The sequence below is a fragment of the Diceros bicornis genome, chromosome 19 (assembly GCF_020826845.1).
Source record: "Diceros bicornis minor isolate mBicDic1 chromosome 19, mDicBic1.mat.cur, whole genome shotgun sequence".
Lineage (NCBI taxonomy): Eukaryota > Metazoa > Chordata > Mammalia > Perissodactyla > Rhinocerotidae > Diceros > Diceros bicornis.
The window spans coordinates 34,304,307-34,315,661 of NC_080758.1; positions in this window are offsets into that span (position 1 = coordinate 34,304,307).

Here is an 11,355-nt window from a genome sequence, read left to right on the forward strand (position 1 = left end):
TCTTTCATCTGTTTCTGTTTTTCTATTCCCATTTACTTAGTCAAACTTGGTAACTTTGGAAACAAATGTATAAGGCAAAGTAGGGAAATACTTATTTATCTAGAATATGAGAGTAATAATGGGTTCCACCCAAGGATACTTAAACATAATTGAGCTCTATTCCATTAAATATTAAAATATTGTTCCAACATTTTCAAATGTATGTCATTTGAACTTGTAGCATTTCATACAGCACAGTGCCATTTAAGCATCATGAAGAAGTAGAATGGTCAAATTATGAGGCCTGACAGATTTGAGAAAGAGTGAGAAGTTAATATAGCTGGGTGGGGATAGAGTGGCTGCATTGTATGAGGTGAACAGAAACAAGAATTCTGGAGACAGAGTGTGAAGTGCCAGCTATGCCATCAAAAGAAATATGGGTTCCATTTATATAGGTACTTGATATGTAGGCAATGGGGGGGTCATTTTGAATTTCTAAACAAGGAATCTATATGGTCAGGAATATTTTTAGATAGATACATTTGGCAGCAGTATGGAGGAAAGACTATAGGTAAAGCTAACAGTCAGATGGTTGTAATTGTGCTGATAAGATGTGAGAATCTGAATTAAGTGGTGATGGAGAGAAAGAGACAAATTAAACAATAGTTAAAAGGCTAAAAGGGCTGGCCCGGTGGTGTAGTGGTTAACTTTGCCCACTCCGCTTCGGTGGCCCAGGGTTCACAGGTACAGATCCTGGGCACAGACCCATGCACTGCTTATCAAGCCATGCTGTGGCAGGCGTCCCACATATAAAGTAGAGGAAGATGGGCATGGGTATTAGCCCAGGGCCAATCTTCCTCAGCAAAAAGAGGAGGATTGGCAATGGATGTTAGCTCAAGGCTAATCTTTCTCACCAAAAAAAAAAAAAGGCTAAAGTATTAGGAGTTGGAAACTGGATGTGGGGAGAGAGGGAAGGTGGCAGATATATACGTGCCTTCTACAATATCTCTTTGCCTCACTTCTGATTTCATCTACAGCTGTGGTAGATGGTTCTTATGCACACTGGAAATGCAGGGAACACGAAACCCATGTCCATTCCCTGCAACCCTTAACCACTGGGAAATGAGAATTTGTAAAAATGCGGCAGCCTCTCATCCTTCAGTGGGAAAATCTGGATGCTTATTCCACATGGTTCCTCAGACAGTCCCATATAGAATGCACTCCAGTTGCCTACAACAAGAACCCAGTCAGTAACACTCTCTTTTTGGTTCTTTCTCCTTCCCTGCCTCACACTCTCTGGTCTCTCACTCCTGCTTCCTAGGTTCACTTTCCAAATAAATTCTTTGTACTCAATTCCTGGTCCCAGGTTCTGCTTTTAGAGGGACCTAGTTGAAGACAGGGAGGAATAAAGGAAAATTCTAGAATACATGGCTGGATGAATAGGGAGGCCAGGACCTACCTAGGAAGTGCTGGAAAAAGAACAGAGTGGCAATTGAATTTGGTTCAGGATGCATTGAATTTGAGGTACCTTTGGAATATTCAGCTGAAGAAGTATGGTGGGGAGAAGCGGGGGCTTTGTGAGTCATCAGCATAAAAGTTGAGGAAGAGAATGATACCTCAAGTGAAGAGATGGACCAGGGAGAGGATAAAAAATAAGAGTAGACAGAACCTTGCAGAATGCCAACATTTTAGGGATGAGAGGAGGCAAAAACTGTGTTGTGTTCACTGTATTTTGCTAGCCTCTAGGGAGTGCCTGGCACATAGTAATATATTATTTGTAAACATTTGTCCAATAACTGATCCAGAGAAGAAGACTGACATGGAGTGGACAGAAGGCTGGAGAACCAGGAAAACCAGGGCCATACGAAGGAGAGAGTGTAGAAATGAGAAAATGTCAGACGTCACAGTAGGTTCATCTGAGACATTGGCTGAATTTGGTCACTGGGCGACTTTGCTGTCCTCAGTGAGAGACGAGGGGCAGGTGCAAAGAGCAGATGTCAAGAAGCTGTGGAATCGATGTGCCTGGAGGAAGTGGAGATGGAGATTTTGACCACTTCTTTTATTAAATTATTATTTTAAAACTAATATGCTGGTTGAAGAAATTTGGAAAATGGAGAAAAGTATAAAGTAGAAAATAATGTCCACCTAAGATCCTTCCATCTCTCCGTCATTCCTTCCATAATAAACACTGGTAACAGATTGAGGGTATTAAGTTGAACCATATGAAAGATTTTGTAAGTCAACAACAGTTGAATGTTGACAATTTCTTAATGTTCGAAGTATATTTCTTTGCAGATACATGATCACTCTTTTAAGAGGTGCAGAAGGGACGAAGAACGTGTACGAATAGTTTGTGGGGTTTGCAGAATTTAGGTAAAGGTTTAAAGTTTTAAAATTTAATAACTTTTTTTTGGGTGAGAGTATCTTAAAATATTTTTGTAAGCTAAGAGGTGGAAGGAAGGTTGATGACAACTGATGTGAGTTGTTTACTGGAGTTGGAAACGTGAAAATTGTCTTCCGCCTGTTAATATGGTGTGTGTTTTTCTCTAGCAGTGCTGGGCAATGGGGGGCTGTTGGATGGGGATTGCAGGGTGGCAGCTCCTGAAAAAACAGGCCCAACTTCCTTGCTGTGCTTGCAGGGATCCAGTGAGCTTTGCCATTCTGGGCCTTGCCCTGTACTTGAACCCAAACAGCTTGGACACAGAACATGCTGAGGTTCTTATCAGGGAAGGGATCTCAGCTCAGCCCACACTCCAGGCTGTTATGTAAACAGGCTGTTTGAAGCGATTTGAGCCTCAACCTCAAGGTAGGAAGCAAGAAGTCTTTGTTTATTTTTGAAGTGGAATTTTGTGGCCCAATCTGCAGAGAGTTTTCTCCGTCATCTGGAGCACCATTGGAGCACTGAGAAGCCAGAAGTGGAGTCAGCCTCTAGATGTCTCTAGGGAGCCAACCAGGTTTCAGACATTTACGTTCAGCCACCATAGATTTCTTGCAGCACAAAGGTAAGCAGCAAAATGACACACGGAAGAATTATAGTTCTTATTTTATTTTTTAAAACAATAGGAAGACAGTAGGTGCTTATCAAATCTCCATTATCGTAAAAAAACAAAACAAAAAAAAATCAGCCTAAGCTCTGATTAGAAAGATTGATATCTTCTGCATGAATGAGAAATAAAGTATATTAAAACCAAAAACAACTACCACGAAAGAAAAATAAAATCTCTCCAGAGAAAGCCTCTACGCTTTTTGCTTTATAACATTTGGACTCTGATGGAGGCTGAAGCCTCTTTCTTCTCAGAAGCTGGAAGCTGACAGCTGAGCTTCAGCTGTGTTCTGGGTCCACGGGCTGAACTGGGAGGAATCACTTCCCACAGCAGATGAGAAAATCATTATCCCAGGGCTTCGATGACACTGGAATCTTGCCTTATTACTACCCCCAGGGCTGCGCCTTATAATGGAATCTTTTTAATGAGGTCCTTTTGATACTGTACTTAATTAAGACCCTTTGGTAGAAACCTTTTCATGTATTCTGTTTAAAAGTAACTAGGGTTAGAGGGGCTTTAGTTGTTTCTGTATTTTTAATCAAGGCCAAGCCAAACTGCTTTACAATGTCTTACTCAATTTCAGGCATTGGTTACCTCTCCCGTTCTGTCCCCTCCTCTCCCTGACTCTGTGCCTTAACCTGAGAAGTTAATAACAACAACAACACTCCCTAATGTGGACCCGGCCTTCTGTGTTCTAGGTGCTGGGCTAATTGTTTTACATGCCTGATGGCCTTTTATCTTCAGCAATGTTGAAATCCAGTTTGATTATTATTCCCGCTTCACTCATGAGGACACCAAGGTTCAGAGAGGTTAAAAGACTTGCTTAGAGTCAGACACTTAGGAAGAATCAGAACCACTTTAAACACAGGCAATGTGGTATCATGGCCAGGCTGCTCTTGCTAACATGATCAATTTCTGTCTGAACAGAGGGAGAAGGGAGCACCCAGGACAGGGTGTCTCATAGATCCCATACAAGGGCACTTCCACAATAACTAACAGGTTGCTACTTCATTGTAGGGCATCAATGACACCCGTTTCCAACAATTCTGGGAGTGAGCATGTCCAAAATTTGGTTAGAAATAGAAAGAGCATGATGCTTCAAGTTCCAAGAAATGCATAGTGGTCTAGCTGCCTGAAATGAACAAATAAATAAAATAGGCTCTTACTATCTGTTTGTATTACAGACTTTGGAATAAATAATGGTGGCTTCAAAATTGGGGACTCTCTTCTCCTGCATATCACCCTGGATACACTGGAAGGAAAACACGAGCATAATGCCTATTCCCAGGAATTTATGTTTCCAATCACCTGATGACCTAGTTTTAAAGCTGGTCTAGAAACGAAAAAGAAAGGCAATTAATTTATACCCGAAACAGAAAATCTGACTGTCTTTCTTTTATATTCAAGATCATTTCTCCCCATTGCAACTTCTTAATCAATATGTGTTTCAAGAAAATCCAACCTGCCCCAGAATAATCGTATTTTTTTAAATTTAGATTTTTCTTTACTCTGGAGCAGTTGTGTAGGCAGTAGACTCTGAGCCAGAGTACCCATGTTTTAGCCTCTGTTCTGCTCTCAAAACTCTTGTCACTTTAGGTAAACTACTTAACCTTTCTAGACCTCCTATTCTTGCTTGGATTGAATCAGGGATTTTTAATGGGGAGCCTATGGACTTTGAGCAGATTCATGGATGAGATTCAAAATATATAGATTTTTCTTAAATCTAAACTTTCTAAATCTAAATTTCTTAAATCTAAAATTCCTTAAAGTTCTATGCAAGATCTTAAAAGCAGTTTGGAGGCAAAAGAATCCATAGTTTTCCATGGATTTTCAAAGGCTACATGATCCCAAAGAGATGAGGAACCTCTGACTTGAATGGTCTCTACAAGTCCTTCCTCTGCCAAAATTTTTTCTAATTGTAGCTTTTTAGCAAATTCTGCTCATAAAGTGTGCATTTGGATTCTTAAGAATTGCAAGAGTCCCTTTAAGAGTTGACTTTGTAAACCACGGAAACAAGTGTGAACCACTGTGGGGTGACCCGTGGCTTAACCTTCACTTTTTGTGCTGTCCTGTGTCCAGATGGATGAATCATTTGAGTGGAGCATCCAGAGGCTCAGCCTAGAGATCTGGCTTTGAAAGACATTGCCTATTTGTCTGCTGTTAGATGCCTGTTCTTGATCTGTAAAGAGATGTATTTGGAAGTAAGTGAGACACAAAGCCAATCTTAAGTAACGGTCAAACATCAAAAAGTCAATGAGAATGGCCAACAAATAAAAAAACCAATGAACCACATTAAAACAAAGCAACTGAACAAACAAAAGTAATAGCTGTCCTATATCTTAGCTTCTTATGCTATTTGTTGTTGCTGTTTTGGTTCATTTGTCCCTTTACCAGTATTCCAGTCAGTTCTTCCCATAGTTTGTACACCCACACGGATATGTAGCTGTGATGTACATGTTTGGTGACTTGGTGTAAAGAAACACTCAGAAATTGGAGTTTGAGGCTCATGTATCTGATGCCTGTAACGACTGTAACAAGGAATCCCGGATTAAGAGGTAGTGAAAAGGAAAACTAGTTCAGTGGCTATAAGAAAACCTCCTTTCCCAAGGATCTGCTCAGGCACTCCGGAGTAATATATGCACACCAGGGAGAAAAGAGGAGGCCTGGTGCTGAAACTATGTGCCCAAGTTTTATCTACCTAATCTTTTAGGTCTGGCAGCTGGCTGCAACTACTACAGCTGATAAAGTGGAACTTATACCCAGGCTCCTCTGTAGTCGTGGAATCTGTGGGAAGAAGTTATGACACATGACAATCCAGAAATAGCCATCAGAGACCTAGCAGATACACCAAGCTGCTGAGCTCATGTTTTAGTTTATGCTTGGGTTTTGTAAGATGCTAAAGCACAAGTTTGCATTCTCCATTCGAGTAGATTGCATTATTTATACCATATTTATAAAGAACTCTTGTACCATTTTGTTTCCCGATCTACCTAGGATGGGGGGCAGGTATTTAATGAACATTTGCTGGGGTAAGAGTCCTTCACATCAGAGACGGTTGGTAGGTGAGCCTTGTGACGGAGTTGAGTCATCCAGTACATAAAGAAGTCCAAGATATTGCTAAAGAAATCTCTTCTTGGCTTTCTCAGCTCTCTATTTCTCTTTATTATAGGCCCAATAACATCTATATATTTTTATTTTTATTAGTGGAAACACTTCAAGAAATGTCAGGCAATGATGTTTTATACAAGTTTTATGTGTGTGTATGTGAATATGTTTATGATTGTATGATTCTGGTAAACGTATAATAGGCAGAAGAAGCCAATGGTTTTTCTTTTACAAAGTAAAAAAGAGGAAGTTCTGTACAATGGGAAGCAATGGTAAACTTTAGAAATTATGAAGCTTGTATCTCCCTTTGGCTTTGGAATGACCTGCATTTTAAGGAAGGCTTTTTGATTGGTGGATTTATCTGCTGATCAAATATTTTGGAATGAATCACTTGCCTGCAGGATGACTGAATCCAGTAATTGAAGAAAAGTGGCCAATATTGTGAGGCTTCTGCTATCTCCAAATGACAACTCTTTAACTTTTTCAATAGTGTTATGTGATGGTAGGTGGTCTAGACACCCATCAAAGGAAAACTGTGATTTAATTTGTGAATGCAAATGTTTCAATTCCCTAAGTCTGTGTAATCTCCAAGAAATGGGTTGAAAGCAGAAAAGAAGGAGGGCTAACGGTGAAGATACTAAATATAGCAGGGGTAACTGTCTCTGTCGCTTGCACTTCCCTTCTGGGTGGGAATTCTAGTAAACTAGGCAGGGAGCAATGTGTAGAGAGAAAAAAGCAACAAGTGGGAAAATCTGTGGGGTAGGCTTCAGGAACTACCAGTAAACCATTATTCTACTGGTGAGGATTCCCCCAATAAAATAAACATCTCTCTAGAAGTTTTAGTCCCTTTGTCAAATAATACAGTGTGAAATAATACTAATTAAAGTCCCTCAACATGTGAGCAGATGCTTTTTCCAAGGTTGCCACACACAAATGTTTATGTAGGGAAAAGGAGTTACCTTACAAAAAATGTTACTTTGATAAGTATAATATTTGGATCTCTGTGCCCCTTTAGGAAACTGGTTTGGCCAATGGTCATTCTTCACAGTACTTGAGTTTATCTTCCAGAAACCCACAGTATTTTCTTTTCTGGTAAACTTATTATTATTGAAATATAACATACATACAAAAAGAGTACAAATCCTAGGTGTACATCTTCATAAATTTCTAAAAAGTGGGCACTCCCATGAAAACAATACCCATTATCAAGATAAAAAGTATTGCTATGTCCCTGTTAGCCTTCCTTGTGCCCCAACCCAGCCATTACCTTGAGGAAAGGTGACCACTGTTCTGACATCCATCCACATAGACTAGTTTTGCCTCATTTTGAACTTCATATAAATGGAACCATACAGTACATACTCTTTTGTGCGGCTTCCTATTGTATTTGTGAGATTCAGCCATGATGTTGCATGTATCAATAGTTCATAATTTTTCATTGCTGTGTAGATCCATTGTATCAATACATCACAATTTATCCATTCTACTGCTGGTGAATATCTGAGTTGTTTCCAATTTTTGGCTAATTAACATTCTTATACATGTATTTTGTTAGACAGAGTACTCATTTCTGTTGAGTGTATACCCAGAAATGGAATTTTTGGATCATAGACTAGGCATATTTTCACCTTCAGTAAATAAGCAAAACAGATTTCCAAAGTGATCGTTTCAATTTACAATTCCTCCTGCAGTGTGTAAGGGTTCCTGTTGCTCCACATCCTCACTAACACTGGATAACTTTAGTTATGCTGGTGGGTATGAAATAATATTTCACTGTGGCTTTAATTTGTACTTCTCTGATCAGTGATGCCTAGCAAATCTTTATATGAATATTGGTCATTTGGATATTCTCTTTTATAAAATATCTGTTCAAGTCTATTACCCATTTTAGAAATCATATTGTCTCTCTTTTCTTTGTTAATTGGTAGGAGTTCTTTATATATTATGGAGGAATCCTTTTTTATGCATTTGTATTGAAAATATCTTCTTCCACTCATTGTCTTTACTTTCCCTATCTTAATTATCCTTTGGTGGTACAAATTCTTAATTTTAGTGAAGTCCAATTTATCAGTCCCTACCCTTATCATTTGAGCTTTTTGTGCCCACCCCAAGGGAATAAAGATATTCTCCTACTAGCTTCCAGGAACTTTATTGTTTTACCTTTCACATTTAGGTCTATGATCTACACGATATATGGTTGTATAAGTCCTCCGACCTTGTTCTTCTTCAGGAGTTCTTTGGCTATTCTTGGTATTTGCATTTCTATCTTCATTTTAGAATCAGCATGTCAATTTCCACAAAAACTTAATGAAAATTATGATTAGAATTGTACTGACAATAAATCTTTTGGAGAGAATTTGTATCTTACTATATTGAGTCTTCTAATCCATGAACAAAGTCCATCCCTCCCTTTTTTGTGGCATTTAATTTCTCTCTAATATTTTGTAGTTATCTGAGAATTTGCAATATATATCTATGACTTATTGCTGTTTAATATAAATTGTATATTTATATACATTTATAATATAAATTAATATTTTTACCACTTTTCAGAACATTTATCACTCCCATGCTTTATATTATGGTTTTTTTTTAATGCCAAATTTATTGCAATATGCTTTATATACAGCAAAATTCACCCTTTTTAGGGGTACAGTTCTATGATTTTGGCAAACAAATATAGTCATTTAAACACCCACAACTGAGATACAGAATATTGCCATCACCACAAATACCCTAAATATTTGTGTTTCCTTATGATTAATGTTCTCACCCCAGCCCCTCGCAACCACTGACATGATTTTTGTTTTTAATAGTTTTATGTTTTCCAGAATGTCACCCAGATAGAATTATAAAGTTCTACAGTAGAGTATTTTGTGTATGCCTTCCTTCACATGGCATTATGCTTTTGAGATTCATGCATGTTGTTGCATGTATCAATAGTTCATTCCTTTTTATGACTGAGGAGTACTCCATTGTGTGGATCCACCACAATTTGTTTATCCATTCACTGGTTGATGGACGTTGTTTAAAGTTTTTGGTGATTATGAATAAAGCTGCTATAAAAATTCTGTAGAGGCCTTTGTATAGACATATGTTTTCATTTCTCTTTTAAAGCGCATATCTGATAAAGATCTTGCGTCCAGAAGAAATAAAGCACTCTCACCACTTGATAATAAGAAAACAGACAACTCAATTTAAAAATGGGAAAATGTTTTGAACAAGCATTTCAAAGAAAATACATAGATAGAAATAAGCACATGAAAAGATATTCAATATTATTTTTATTAGAAAAATATGAATTAAAACCACAATGAGATACTGTTACACCCTACTGAATGGCTAAAATTAAAAAATAAAAATGACAAAACCAAGTTCTTATGAAGATGTGCAGGAACTGGAACTCTCATGTATTGCTGGTGGGAATGCAAAATGGTGCAATCAAGTTGTTTTCATTCATTTGTGTGTGTGTATGTGTGAGGAAGATCAGCCCTGTGCTAACATCTACCAATCCTCCTCTTTTTTTTTTGCTGAGGAAGACTGGCCCTCGGCTAACATCTGTGCCCATCTTCCTCCACTTTGTATGGGACGCCACCACAGCATGGCTTGCCAAGCTGTGCATCGGTGTGCACCTGGGATCCGAACCGGCGAACCCTGGGCCACTGCAGTGGAGCGCGTGCGCTTAACCACTTGCGCCACCGGGCCAACCCCTTTTTTCATTCATTTTAATGAAATGATTCCACAAGATTATTGTTTTGTATAATAATATTAATAAAATTAATGTTAAATTTACAATTTCCATTGCTTCTCATTCCTTCCCATTTTTCTGTGTTTCTGTGAGGGATTATTTTCCCTCTACTTGAGCAACTCTCTGTAGAACTTCTCTTAGTACAAGGCTTCTGGTGACAAATTCTCTGTTTTGGGTTGTCTGGAAATGTATTTATTTCACTTTTATAGGATATTTTCTCTGCATATGTAAATCTAGGCTTGCAGTTTTCTTTCAGCACTTCAAATAATATATTCCACTGTCTTCTGGCTTCCATCGTTTCTGCTAAGAGGTCAGTCATAAATCTCATTGTTTACATGGCTTTCTTGACCTCAGACTTCCTAGCTTCTTGAAGAAAATACTTTATCCGTACCTTAAATAATCCTCATATTTCTTCCTATAAGAAGAATGAATATGCTCAATATGTGTTTCAAATTTATGAAAGAACATTTGATGGGTTCATTCACTCATGAATATCTTGCCAACTTCATAAGCAGTTTAATCTTGCTTAGTTTCACAAAATCCCCTGTAGATAGGGAGTAGCTGATTTTCTAAATGAGGAAGATGTGGAGTATAGCGCTTACCCGAGGCCACCCAGGGAGAAGAGCTAGACAGTTGAGAGTAGAACTCTGCAGTGGAACCTTAGTTTTCAGATGCTAAAGCTTTCCCTCTTCCATAATATGATAATGACCAGGCCTCTATTACTGCCATAGGGTTACAGAAATTAATCCTTCATTTTTATTTATTTTGGGGTCCACATGGAGAACTAACAGACCTGGGTGGAATGTAGGTAGGCTGACTTCATGAACACACAAGGACTAAGAGAGAGAGGATGCAAAGCCTTTGACCGAACGATGCAGCTGTTGACAACCTCTGTCTAGTTTGTTTGTACTTTGGAGTCATGGCATTAATTATGTAAACTAACTTCAATGAACCAGTGTTTCTTTTTCTAAATTGTTTTTATTAGGGAAAAAAATGAAAGGGTGCTATAGAAACAAGGAGAGAGAAAATAAATCAAATCCAGCTTGGGTTGCTTAACAAAGCATATTATTTGTTGTGATGGCCCAGAATGTCCTATATGCAAAGTTGGGGACCACTTACTCTGAATGCTCATTGTCTTACATACCTCTCTAAAAGTTTGATCATTTATGAGGTGAAATTAAATTTTTAGAAATGAAAAGTCTCTTATTTCCTTATCTTGTCATGTGGGTGTGTTTAGTGGAACGACAAGGAAAGATGAAATAGTAGGATATCCTATGCAAGTTTTATTTAACTGGTGTTAGCCAACACTGTATACTCATCTCCACTTCTACATCAATTCTTTCTACTGGGACACTCATGGGCTACCATTCTTTCTTTAGTGATGCTTTATATTAGATGGCGATCAGAACTCAATGTCAGCTAAAACCCTGCCTTGGGAAAGAACAAATTAAATCTTTGCCAAGTGCATGTACTCCTGGC